General features: G+C 40.3%; 1 long non-coding RNA gene across 1 annotated transcript in view; it reads right to left on the bottom strand.

The window, feature by feature from the left end:
* Positions 1-8444: 8444 nt before the first annotated feature.
* Positions 8445-14686, bottom strand: part of LOC106488485 (uncharacterized) — a 28015-nt gene continuing 21773 nt past the window's right edge. The window contains exon 3 of the long non-coding RNA XR_001293191.2: positions 8445-8928. This is a non-coding gene — a long non-coding RNA (uncharacterized lncRNA). The remainder of the gene's footprint in view (positions 8929-14686) is intronic.

Genomic DNA, 14686 nt, shown 5'->3' with positions numbered 1-14686 from the left:
AAATGCTTCACACAAGATAAGCACAGCAAATTTTTAGATCTTGGAAATTCTTTATGATCTTTATACAACAACTACTGTGTATGTTTATGAAATGGCAGACAGTGAGTCAATATAGTTTTTGGCCATCATCTCCAGTTCAGTCCTCAATGACTTAGAAAACCTGCCATCTAGAGTCTGGACTCTAAAATGATAGATCATCATAATGGAGTGGTTTGCCACACTCATGAGATCCCTTGCCAAATAAAGAGGTAATAAATTTGTGATTAGAAAAAGAAGCAAGCTTTAGTAAGTGCAAAACTGTAACCCATAGGTAAGTAGTATGAAGTAAGTTATGACATTGCTGGAAAAAAAAGAAAACATATAGCTGGATTTTCAGATTTCCCTGAGTGGCTTAGGAGCAGGTATTCCACAGAAAATTAGGGAATTGTGTGTCCCTAATCAAAGCGACATTTCATCAAAATGCTTGGGGAATTCTCATTTAAGAATGTGGCTGGACAAATGAGAATTTAGGAAGGAAAAACAACTTTGAAGAGGAACATTTCAGCTCTCAATTCTCTTGTCTCTCAAAAAATATATTTGCAAACATTATGCAGAGTACAGTCTGATTTCACGTTTTCTTCATTTTGCTGAGAAACTACAACTGAATCTTGCAATTCTTTCAGGCAGCACCAATAAGCTTGAAGAGGCCAATGGCAGAAAGCGCTTCAGAAAAGAGAAGTTCTTGGTGAGAGTAATGCCATAGAGAAATAAATGCTAGGGGATTGCGATATGATATCAGTGAGATTCAGAGTACATCAACAAAAAGTAGCTTTAAAAGTGACACACAAAGGTGAATAGTCCAAAAAGGTGGAAAAGATTGGAAACCACAGAAATTCCAGGTTTCGTTTCAATCTTTGTAGACTTACAAAGACACAAAGTCAGAAAGACTCATGACAAAATTTACAAGCTTTATGAAGTACAAATTCAGGCACAAATATATTTCCAAACTGAAGGCAGAGCTGCTCAGGAACACAGATGGGTCAGCACCATGTAATGGGCATATATGGACCACCAGTGCTAAGGAAGGCGGCTGCTGGTCCCTCCCCACCTGCCACTTCTCCCTTTCTATGGGGCACACCTGCTAAACAATAGCCACAGGAGAAGTATGAATTAAGAACAATTAAAAGGCTTCTCAGAGTTTTCAAGCTACGGAAATTTGTATTTATTACTGAGCTAGTAAGCTCGGTAACGTTCCTTCATATAGGAATACATTTTAAAGTGGACAATGGCTAATTCATTTTAAGTATTAAAATGACAGCATATATAATGTCACCTTCAAAAGAGTCTGATGGCCCAGTCTGAACTCTCATTGTTTCATTATTTACCACATGGCTTCCTCTCAGCTCTGGTTAGGGGAAACCACAAATGTGTATAACCTGGAAGAAACATTTAGGGTGTGTTTAAACTGGTATTAGCAAAACTGTGATTATCCTGTGGCTTGAGCACTAGTCTAGGACTTTGGAGACTGGATATAATTTTGTACTCAGCCATAAATCTCCTCTGTGGCCTAAAGCAAGTACTCTTTGTGCAGCTCTCCCCACCTGTAAAATGGAGATACTGGTACCTCTTTATCTGATTGGGTATTGTGAGAATAAAGAATTTGAAATTTGCAGATGAAGAGCATTCTAGAAGAGGCAAATATTATTATTAATGTAAAATTATTGGTAATCAGTTAGCTGGAAATAACCAAATCATTTATGAGCAATGGAACAAATGAAGTCTAGATATATACCACAACTTCCCTGCCTTCTCCGTTCCATTAACACCATCTTCCATATCTCTAAGGTCACTTAGGGCCCCCACTATGCAGGAGACCGTATGCGCTGTGGTCAGTCCAGATCTGTACAGGATCTTCTGTACACTAACTTTCTGCTGATCTTTCCAGTAGCATAAATGGGGGTCTTTCTCCTCTACCCAATAATCAGTTTTGCCAGAACATGTAGATATATAATGACCTTTGAGAAATCTATGCCTCTTTCAGTATAGACTTAAACTGGCCAATGAGTTCAAAGGTATGTGGTGGGGAGGGGAGGAGAAGTAGTTGAAAGACACAAGAAAGGGTCACTTCTGCTTTCCTAAGGAGTTAGGCAAAACCTGCAGTGTGGTTATGGTCTGTGTTTGGACTACTCATCAATCTTTCCTGACCCATTCATTTCTCAGTACAGAGAAAAATAACAGCTCTTCAACTTTTCTCTTGAGGTACTGAAAGAGTCAGCCAGAGAATCAGTACTTTAGCCTGTGTCTATTAGGGCGAACATGTGTTAGGGTGAACGTGTGTTACAGTGAAGGTGTTTTCTCAGCTACTTTTGAACCAGGCTGAGACTATGATGACAACAGTAACAGTGAGCGACCAGAGGCCAGCTCCTCTTCTGCAGGAAACTCCTCTCAAGTCAGTAATGTTACTTGCATGAATAACAAGTGTGTGTGCTAACAAAGACTGCATGGCTAGCATTAATAGCAAATTCAAAAGCTCAAGTCATGACTTCTATCTAGTGTTACAGGGTCTGAACATTGTAGGATTTGCACAGCTCCCTCCAGGTACCCCATTCAAGACAGAAATAATAGAATTCTCTCTATCTGCAACAAAGAATTCCTCCAGTGAATGATTTTTTTTTTTTCCCCCAAGAATGAATCGCTGTGTGGACTGTGCCATGTAGCTTTGCTGGAGTAACTAGAGAGAGAAATATGCACTGTAACCAGAGCACTCAGGAGAGCTTGAATGATAAATATGTATGAGTTCATGTAAAAAAAAAGCCTGATATTAATAAAACCAAAATCTGAGATGGAGAAGATCTGCTGCTGAGTCATGCAAGCACCCTTTGCCAGATGCTTCAGCTAAGAAATTATTCTACATAAAGTTGAAAGCCTGCCACAAAACAAACACTTTCAAATTCCACCTGGAAGAGCTGCGGTGATACCATCATCATTCTAATCCCGTTACTTCAAAGGTATGTTAGCTCTTGCTGGGCAGTCTCCTAGGCACTTTCAAGTAAATGGCACAGAAAATGTGTAAATGGAAAAAATAAAAGGTATTGGAGAATTCCACTGCAGAATAAAACACAAGTAGTTTAAAGTACATATGCTTTGGGGGTGTTTCTTAACTGCTCACTTCAGTATTTGCTTAAATATTGTACATAACTTATCTTGCATTAGGTCTTATAAGACTTTTATTGATCTCCATCATTTTAGGCATTTTTGAGGCTATTCAAAGATTTTTCAACAAAATGCTTATAATTCCAAAAGAAATAAGCATGTGAACCCATACTTATGCAGACTGCAGGGGATGCCAGTACTACTGATGGTTTAAATTAGTCTTATAAGGACTCTCTGAGTTACAGGCGACACATAAGATAAATTTTCAATATAACGTATGAAGATTTAGTGATAATAGAACCATGGGCATTGTTTTTGATAAATCACCCTTCTGAATAATTGCAAAAAAGCTGAAGGTCTGTGGTCGTTTTCAAACACATACCTAACCAAATGTAATAGCAAGCTCTTTCTAAATATATGAAGGTCCATACTATGCTGATTCAAACAGTGTCCTCACTCTCGCTGAATATTAATGCATTATTTGTTCATGGCTTTGTATGTGAGCAGACACAATAAATGTTGGCTTTGTTGGGAGTCACTGTGTTTATGTGTTGCATCAGCAATTCAATTATATTTTTCAGTGGTCAGAATAGAGGCTGCTAAATAAAGAGGACAAATTTTAACTGCAAAGGCAGGTTGTCAAGCTTTTTTTAAACAGTTAATAAATACTTCTGCAGCTTTATAGTAATCACATCATGCTTATTGGTATCTATTGTTATAAATTTAACATCTCAAAATCTTCCATATTTGTATTTGAATGTTAGAAATTTACTAAATTCAGGATCCAAAATGCAAATTTGAAGCTGTACAATATTACACTGTTAAATGCTCTGCTGACCAGCCCTTGCTTTTCTTGCAATACTAGCCAAACCTGTCTATGTAGCAATTGTAGTGATGATTTAGACATGAGAAAGAATCATGGGAACTGAGCAAAGAAGGATTAAAAAACTCTCCCAGTTAGCACTTTTTTTCAAAGTTAAAATGCTCACACTGAAAGGATAAGGAAGAATGGGACCCTTCATCCATAACCTTCCTTTCCTGGCCAGATAAGTACAGAGCAAGTAAGATTTATAATTTCATAAAACACTAAAACTTATTGTCCCACAGACAAATTCTAATTTATAAATGAACAATAAAATGTGTATGCCAAAGCCTATGGCAAATAGGCACTGTGAATCAATAAAGGGAAAAAAATAACAAATGCACTTCCCGTGGGATGATTGAATGCTACATATTTCATAAGAATCACCCCTTCAGCTACTGAGACTTTCCCTTTCATTCATGCCAGCTACTTGCATTACTGGGAAAAGTGACAATACAAATTTAACCTACATCAAATGCGAGTGTACCACTGTACTTCTTTTTCTTCTGAATTAGCAAAAATATGAGACATAGCATTTTTGTAGTTTAATACTTTCAGTTGTCTGTAAGTTGGTTGAAGGAAAAATACTCATCAAATTCATTATAAAGCTGGCCAGAAGAAAGTTATTGCTTTACAACAACGTTAACATGTTTCATTAAGAGGAATGAATTTGCACCAATCCTGCATTTTTTAGTGTTTATTCTGGTAACTTTTCTGATCCACTGATAAATACCCTCAAGCCAGATTTACCAACCCATGGACCCAAAGCCTGGCTTCTATACCTGTCCTTTATTTGGTAGATTTTTGCTGCAAAAGAAAGAGCAATGAAAGAGAAAAAGATGGTTCCTGATATCTCTTTCATGAATGCCAGTGATACACATGCACAGAAAGTAAGTGTTCACTCCTTATTTACTGTTTGGCATTGTAATGATACTGAAATGGCTCTTCCAAAACTTGATTTATATATTGTAGAAGTCTATAGTATGAGGCAGTCCATGCCTCAAAAAGTTTACAAACCAAATAAGCAAGAAAATGCATCATCAAAAGAAAATATCTTTTTAAGATTAAAGACTACAGAAAACCAATTAAAACCATCCAACCTGCAAAATGTCTCACTGGTGTTTTTACTACTTGGCCAGAATATGTTTTTAGTGCACCAAAATATCTTGATGACTTTGCCAGGTGATTTGGATGAGATACAAATGGACCATTAGGTGTACAGTTGGAAGCTGGCAGATTTTATTATATTAGAAGTTTTTGATCAAATATAGAGATTTCGCACAAAGACTAATGAAGCCTTTTTTGGTAGAAATTTCAAGCAGTTTGAAATTTCATGGACAATTCTGATTTGCATAAAAATCCTTCCTTTTAAGCCTGTATACTGTAATCACATACTCTGACAGTGTAATTGCAAAAATGTAAGGTTAAAACTGTCAGTTTTAGGATGGAGGTAAGGGTCATCTACTGCTACATCATATCGCAGCTGCTCAACAACATGATGTCAATGGCCAATCTCTACAGAACATCTATTTCATAGCCTGGCCCAAGGCAGAGAAGGAAGCCATCAGGCATTCAGCATTTCATTTGAAAGCATTCAAAGAAATTGCATTTAAAGAAAGATAAGCATCAGATATTGAAGGGTGGACTCTTGGGTCCCTTGCAGACAGAGGGAGTTTTATTGCTGACCTGAAGGAATCCTTGAAATCAATATTCCAATCTACGCTAAGGAAAGAGACGATCCATTACAAATGATTCATGACTGGACAGGGCTTTTCTGGTCATCCTGACTTTTGATTCCCATTAAGGATCAGGGTCACTTAAGCAGGAACAGAGCCTGATGCTCTGTTCACATGGGAAGGTGGATAGTGTGTACTTATCACAGGGCACATGAGGCTACAGCAGTGGAGCCGGCTGAGTGTGGGAACTCGGGCGATTCCACTGGGTGCACAATGCAAGAGCCCAGCTCTGAGGTCTTCCAAGAAAACCCATGCCTGCCTATAGACATACATAGGATCTTAAGTTTAAATCTGGCTGGACACTGGTAGGAGTCAGAATCCTATATCCTAAATATCAGGATACTAGATATGGGCTCATCTCAGTTTCATGGGGAGTTTGCAAGGAAGGGCCCTAAAACAGAAAGGGTTTTTGTGAAGCGGTGGGCAATCAGTTGTACTAAGCAATCCATTGAAGTGATCCAGGAGTCTTGTGTTTATAAAGGACCTGTTGATGTTTAATTACTGTTCTTATGAATGCAACAAAAAGCAAACATTAAAATGTACTCTCAGATTTGAGCAGAAACTACTAACTTGGAATATATTTTAAGTGCTTTAAAGAGATTTTAAACTGAGGTTAGAGTCAGGAATGCAAATATCAAATTGAACCTTGTTATAAAGATGTTGGTTTCCTCATGTCCTCTACCCTACTTACAGAGAACAAGTGCTGGCTACTATAACTGTCTCTTCAGAGCCAAAACATTTACAGATGCATATAACAGGCCAGTCCATTTTTATTTGCTAAAGGCTGGATCATTTCCTACCAAGAGAAAACTATGTAAAAAGCTAGAGCTTTGTGCAGTTACTATTTGGTATTTCTTGCTGACCCTTTAGTGCAGAGGACGGCTGCAATTTGCAGCTCCACTAGTTACACTCCTCCACATCCAAAGGCCAGTAACACAGAGCTTGAAAAACCTCTGATGATCCAGAGTCAACCGAGGCTGGTGTCTGGGACTACTGTGCTTTGCTCCAGAGATATCCCTCCAGCAAGACTTCTTCTTTATCTCTGCTCTCACTGATTCCTCACTTGTACCCACCAAATGCAGATTTGCTAGGATTGTTAGCACAGTCTTCCTCCCAAATATGTCCCCTCTTTTCTTTCTTTGTGATACCACCGGGAACATGTGTTTCCTCCATAGTGGTTATCTCTGGCTCTATGAGCTGAGCTGAAGAAAAAATAGACCCCTGGGGCTGTCCCCACTTGGCAGTATGCCTCCATCAAGTGACCACATCCATCAAGCAACCCATTGTGTGAGTGAGACTCCATCACAGAAAAAATCCCATTTTCTTTCCATATACCAAAGTATATTTCGAAGACCTATAGCTGACTGCAATACTTTTGCTAGCAAGGGCAGCCCAAGAGACAAAAAGCCAATCATCCAATACTAGGGAAAGAAAATATGATCATTCGACTTACAGATGGAGCAAATGTGTTCTAGGAGTCCCTGTCAAAGCACAGAATCTCTCGGCCATCCTCACCCTTCCACTTTTACCAGCATAGCTCAAAGGGCAGATCCCATGTGATGACTACCAGTGCCTTTTTGAAGCATCTGATATGTTTTATCATTCCATTTATCTGAAAATATTTTTTTCTGTTTATCCCCACTGACCTTAGCAATTTGCATTTAACGATTAGACCACATATATTTTTATTGCTGCTGTTTTACAGCAGCAGAAGAAAATACTTACTGCCTCTGGGCAGTGTGCAAGTGGATCCTACCTTGAAACAATCTCAGAAGGAGCCTTTCCTGTCCCTTCTCCCTGGAGAACAGAGCTGGAGCTGCCCAAAAGGCCTGCTGAAGGAAGAAAAGGCCGTTAGGCACTGTGAGTGAACTTGGTCCCTTTGAAGACAAAGGGACTGTGGACTTCAACAGACTGAGGATATTATGCGTTGCACTCCATTACAAAATATCAGCTTGGTTGAATGGAATTCAAAAACTCACTGAGATGTCATGTTACCAACCTCAGCTTAGCAGACAGCATCGGTTAGGACATATCACATCCAGCATTCAGACATCTCCTGGCAAACAGGTTTACTCTCCCCACACCGACCACTCAGCACGTCAACGTTGTTTTACATCACCTTTGTTCCCAGCTACATTCAAACATAATGAAGTCTTATAACACACAAGCGCTTTCAGTTACACAAGCAATAGTTAGTTCACGGACTGCCTTTTTTCCCCACTTCCTACTGCTTCCTAAGGGTCTGCTCTAGGCAGAAGCTACCTCCATTTTCTAGCAGCTAAGGAAGACAGTAGTGGGACAGTGGGGGCCTGCTGAACAGCAATATGTCACACAGTGTCAGAACTGGAGGAGCATATGGTGAAGGTCTCCTCACAGACTGAAAAAAGGGATATTTAGGGGCAATAACAGAAAGAATTGATAATGACAAATACACTTCCACTCATTAGTGGAACTGTCCTTACCCATCTTCCATGGAGGGCTCATAGCTCCCTATCTATTTGTGGAATAATTAACAAGTTGAGATCCTGATCCAACCAAATAACTTGGATGTAATAACGTAATTCAGCTATATTAAACTTTCATCATATGTAAACATACAAAAAAAGGGCTGATTTAAGGTGGTGTGGGCTGTCTTAAATCTGGCACTTTCCAACATTTGAAACCATTGAACCTTGATAACAATCTTTCAGTCTAGTATTTTTAATGCAGTTAATACACAATTACTTCTATCAATACATCTGTATAAATTTGAAACAACTACAGATATTTTGAAACTTTTTATCCATTCACTTTGTTTGTTCCGCCTTTGGCAATTCCTAGTCAAAGATAGAATTTATTTTTCATCTCAGATCCATTCACCCTCTTTCCAGAAAGTCGTCAAAACTTTTAAAATATGCTATTTACTCTCATTGCATTGTTCTCCTTACTCAGCTGTCCTGTTGGCAGATTCCCGTGCCTGTAAAGCACGATGAACTGCTGTATGTGTAGCTTGTCCAACACTGCTGGAGAACTCAAGGATGGTCCACAGGTCTCAGCGCATTTTTAAAGGAGAAATGGAGAGTAGGTTTCCTCCAGCCCAGGAAATAGGAATTGTTTTGCCCTGTTCTCTGGTTGAAGTCAGTTGCCCACTGAAAATGCTTCTCTTCTTTGAACTTTGGTGTGAAGTTCAGTCCAAACCCATCTGCAGACCAGTGAACCCTAGAAAGGTACAACACCAAGAAGTATATATTTTTTTCCTAATTATAGGCATACTAGGAAGACACAAGGAATACAAACTAGAGGGATCCTATAACTAGCTAAAAGTCTATTGTAGCCATTCTGGGCCTGCCGCAGCAAACAGGCTGTGAGTCAGAATTGCTGAGGCTTACAGTTAACAACACCACTAAAAGGGAGAAATGATAGCTACTATTTTTCTCAGTGAGTGATTAAGACTGTTTTTAACAATGCAGTCATGCATGCTATGCACTAAAAGGGGTAATTCATTAGTTACTCGCAAGAGAAGCATCTTCTGTTTTCTTTTTTTTTAAATTCAGAAGCCAGAAGGATTAGCCAGTGCACCATTAGCATGGTTGATTAGCATGGAGAAAAAGAGGCAAGGAAATACTGGCTACTTTTGTCCCTGTCCCCACACCTGCAGTGCTCATCTCCTTAAAGCAAGAAAGAACTGTGGGAATTTTGTATTCAGCAGTGACATTGTTTAACTCATACTTCACATAAGTCTGACACCAGCGCTGGCTGCCAGCAGTTACTGGCAGCTCCTTCCTCTGGCCACAGTCACCAGCACCTGCAGTCCAGCCTGGAGCATGATCTTTGCAGCCCCAGCAAGCAGCCCAAATAGCAATACCAGCTGCTCTGCACACCACTTTCTGATGTTGCCCTGGTGTGAAATTTGTCCACTCTGATTGATGTGGTGATTTGCCTCTTTTGAAATAAAAGAGAACAGACTTATAGGTAGAACTGGCAAAGAGGACTGGAATGGTAATACATTTCTTCTTATTTGAACCATTGTCATTGCTGAAATTAAATTTATAGCAACTCTTCCCAGCTTTCCATCATCTTAAGTTTTCCAAGCATAATTTTACTTTTTAAGATGATGTCATGTGTACAGTAAAGATAATGTCACTCCCAAGCCTTTTCAGGTTTGGGTAAGACTCTGCATTGTAAAGCATTCTTTGCAACACCTTGATGGTGCAATGTAGTGGCATGATGACATAACCTTTCAAAAGTAATGCTGGAATTTCTTATATTCTTCTTCCTGTAAGGAGAGATCATGTTGTCAAAGCTTGCTTGCAAAACAATCCCAACAAGTGGAAATTGATGTTGCTCCCTCCTCATCAAAACATATTTATGGCCAAGTACAAAGCTTCTTTTTTTTTTTTTTTCCTGAAAAGACTGATCAAAACTGTCACATGTAAGACTAACATCTCTTTCCCCTTTTCTTAGCCCAAACATCAGCTGCGAGCATGACTCTCATGCAATTCATTTTGCACGGTTCTAACTGCAGTCTCATGTAATAATCATTTGGACACGCTGCACTCAGAAAATTGGCAGCAATTCTGAGATGGACAAATGTGACAGATTTCTGGCATCAGCATAAAGACATTCAATACTGTGCTGTGTAAGTATGCATACAATGCCCTTGCACCCGAACACAACCACCACACTATTCCTAAGCACACTTACTCCTTTCCTGGACTCTACCAAATTCATAGAAACCCTGCATCATTCACCTCCAGGCTCACTCTTTGTCTCTGTGCTCCTCTCCCTGCTTTCACTGAGAGTTTCTTTTGACCTAATCCTGGCTGTTCTCTTTGCCTTTCACCCTTCTCCTCTGTCACAGGTTGCCTCCTTGGGACCAGCTATTTATACAAAATGACTCATCTTCTTCTCCCTTACCCATCCCTCTCTTTCCTTGAAAAGGACTGTGTGGGCTGAAAGAGATACAGCCTCCACAGCCCAGGACAACCCTCAACCATGCGAAGCTGTAGCAGCTCCAGGGATAAGCAGCCCCCAGCAGCCCCTTCCTCCCCAACTATAGCTATATACTGCGCTGAATATGGCCTACCCTCAAAGCCCCCGTGCTGCTTACAACCTGGTATTTGTTACCAACCCTTCTTATTTTATCTTGTCAGAGACAGAGACTGTGCTTCCCATAATGTTGGAGTGGAAAAGGGTCTCTGTAGGTATCTGTCCAGCTGAGTTCCTGACAGAAAGACTTCTTTAACATCACAGGGACTTTGTTTAATATTATTACTTATGTAAGGGTGTTTGGCTAAGTAAATTCCACCATTTGAAATATTAGTATTCAAACAAGATGCTGTTTGAAAAAAATAGGATTATTTTTTGTGATTCAAAAAGATGATATTTTGGCCTAAAACAAGGATAATTTTTGTGGTTTTGAAGGTTAAAAAACATACTTTTTGAAAAACAGATAATTGAATTGAAACCTGGCTGGGTTTCTTTTAATTAAATAGTGGAATATATTGACCAAAAGAAGGATCTTCTGTGAAAGTAAGTTCTGGTAAGAAAGTTCTAATCTCCTGAATATATGCATAGTGCACATTGGATACCAAATATAATCATCCTGATTATATCTATGTATATAACTATTGAAGAGCAATTTATTCCATATAAAACAGAGCATTATAAATTCTGTATGTGAGATGTTATGTAACTTACATTATTTTTTCTTTCACCATTAAGCTTCATTTTTCACCAGACACTTCAAAACCAAATAAATCATTAGTCATTTAGCTGGTGATGTATAGCACTCATATTTGTCATCCCTGGCAGCGTGACAGCTGAAGCAGTGTAAGCTGAAGCAATTTGTTTGTGTCTTACGTGACATAAGTACCTAAACTTTATTGTAGCAGATCTCTGATAGTGCTGAACATGGAACAAGGTTAGGCCTTGTGAAGGAAAAGTGAGCACAGCACTAATGATCCACTAAATACAGCAAAGATTTTTTTCTTTAACTCAAGCAAGCTTGTGTCTTGCTCTCCTGACACTTTCTTGGAAATGGCTGAATCATTTTAGCTAAAATATTTCCTTCCTTCTCCCCCCTTCCTCCCCCCCCCCCCCCGCCATGCCCCACAAGAAACAGCCAGAGGCTGTTTCTTAGAGTTGAAAACTTCTGACCAGGATATCCAATTTTATCAGAGTAATGAGGAACAGAAAACAGTATCACTGAATGGAAAGAGTTGGGTAGTCTTTTCCTAGGTGCTAACACCTGTGCTCTGCATCATGGAAAATTTGCCTTTTTTATGTATCAGTAATCCAGTGAGATTGTTACTCTGCCACCCTCTGAAAGGTCATCTGTGACCGTTACTGTATAACTCACAGATGCGTTAGTTCTTCCCCAAAGTGTTATTTCAGGGACTGCAGGGGAATTCCCTCTGATATCCATGCCAGCGCCAAAGTACGCTGGCAGCTGCAGTTTCAGGAAAGCGGACTTCAGCTGCAACACCAGCCTAGGGAAAGCCTGTCTCCCACCTCTACCTTGCCTCAGGCCTTCACACTCATGCTGCTCTGCAGCCCTTGATGGGGCTGTGCCATAAAGCAGGTCACTGAGCTGATCCAAGCTACAAATAATCTTTTTATTTACAGGGTTGCTCTTAGTCTGAACTGCTTTTGTGATGAGAATGACACCCCAAACCGCAGTGCTGGTGCAGCTGAGCTGGCAGGACCCTGGGACGCAGAGGAGAGAAAAGCAGTCAAGGCAGCAGGCTCTAGGGAGGGAGTGTGCCGTGGCTCCTGAAACGTCAGCCTCAGGTGGTGTCTCTTCCATTAATAAAGTTAGAATCCAGTCTAAGGGGGTGTCATCATAACACCTTTAACAAATGGAAAATTTACACATAGAAGGATAATGTATCAGTTTAAATAAAGTTAAGACTAGACAGTAAAAAGTGCTCCATATGTGACTTCTGCAGAAAAAGTAGCTATATATATATAGATGTGTGACAATGTGTGTGTCTGTGTGTATATATATATGTGCATGCATACACCTACATATATATGCATACACACACACGAAAATCATCTCTAAACTTAAAACAAATGCAAAAGAGGCCTCGCGTAAGAGCTTCTGCCAGATTTCAAAGCCTGCGCGCGGCTCCGAGCCCCAGCTCGCTACAGCAAGGCGCAGGAAAGCCTGCAGAGGGAGCAGGTCGCCTTCTGTGGCGGGGGGACAGGAGCTTTCCACCTTCCAGCCCCGAGGGGAAGCAGCGCAGGAGGCAGAGGATGGAAGCGGGCGAGGGAGCAGCCCCAGGGCCGCAGCAGGCTCCCCTGCAAAGAGGGGGGGCTGCAGCAGCACCAGCGGGGCCACGGCCAGCACATCCTCCGCTACCTTCTTCTCCTCCGTCCCCCCTTCTTCAGGTTCCCACCTGAGCTCTGCAAGGCAGATCAGCGGTTCTTGGTGTTTTCCCTCTCCCACAGCGGCTGGGGCGCCCCAGCACTTCAGCCTCCTCTCTGCGCATTGCGGGGGCCAGATTTGCTTGGTTAGAAACGCAGCAGCCAGAGCCAAAGGAACAGAGCACTGCCCAGACATATGGGAAGGATGCAGCAAGTAAAGCCTGGGCTTGCCTGTTGAGCAAGAGCTAGGAAATGTATAACTGTAGGTCACAGACATCGTAAGAGTATTAAACCGAACCAATACTAAAATTGCATTCAGAAGACAGAACATAGAGGAATATCCAAGATCGCTGTTGTCAATGGGGGCTTTATGCCTGAATTTCCACAAATCAGATGCAATGTTTATTCTAATTTAAATGCACATATACACAGTTTTCTAGAAATCTTTAACCCCTGTATACATTTATTATAAGTCCATAAGCTTAGCAGTTATTTGTATAACTGTAAAGTGCAGAAGGCCCAGCTTAGTCAGAATTGCATTTGCTGAAAGTCATACAAATCTGCAGAGAGCCTTTGCCTTATCTTGTTTTTTCTGTCTGACAAAAGAGAGGATAAGACTTTTTTTTCTTTTGCAAACAGATGGGGATCTGTGGCCAAAAAAGTTTAACAGAAACTGGATCTTGCCAAACAAATCCAGATTCAGCCTTTGAGATCAAAAGACTGGCAACTAAAAATATCTGTTTCATAAAGATGCTTGATTGAGTACGTATGCGTTCTCAACTTAAAAACAGCAATGGACAAAAGCTAATATGTGCATAATATGTTGCAAATACACATGTCATTTACTGTGTCATACCTAATTGTGAGTTCCCTCTGTAGAAAGACTGGCCACCAGAGTGTGCACCAGCTAACTTACATTTCTGTAAAAACTCAGACTGACATAAAGCATACAATATTTATATATCAAAATTACTAAGAGCTCACCCCCCCCCCCCAAAGCGGGAAGCAGTATTTTTAGCATTCATCTCGTGGGGAGCAAGAGCAGGTCTTAAGATTGCAACATAAATAGTTAAAGACAGGTCATTCAGCAGGAAAAGAGAAAAGGAACACTCCATGCCCTTTGATTCCTACGCACTGCAGCAGGAAGCATTAAAAAAGGCATTGCTGTTCCTCTACTAACCCATATAACATGTTTCATCTTTTCATATACATTGCCTTTTCTTTTCTTGCATCACTAAAGAGAGACCATCTGAGGAATACTTTCTGCACAGTGATGTGATTCAGCAACTTTCTAGAAAACATGAACACAGCCCTTTTTTTCAGTGCACTAATGAAACACAAGTGGCAATAATTTTCTTCGAATTGAGCCTAATCGAAAGCAGACTATGTACCATGTAACCTGAAGCTCAGCAGTCTTGGATAACAATGTCATTTTTCAGGTTCTTTTATGTGTTTGAAAATGAGCTGAACGGATCCTGCTGCTCAAACCAGGCCAATGATAATAAATGCATTACTGTATGAGCAGTCATGTTACCAAAGAATGTCTCAGCAAATAGATTTTCATCTTTGTCTTATCATATGTAGCTTTTGCCCATGCCAACATGTG

This window comes from Apteryx mantelli, chromosome 1 (genome assembly GCF_036417845.1).
Source record: "Apteryx mantelli isolate bAptMan1 chromosome 1, bAptMan1.hap1, whole genome shotgun sequence".
NCBI classification, from domain to species: Eukaryota; Metazoa; Chordata; class Aves; order Apterygiformes; family Apterygidae; genus Apteryx; species Apteryx mantelli.
The sequence above is the reverse complement of the archived record's forward strand: the minus strand, read 5'-3'. Positions and strand labels throughout refer to the sequence as shown.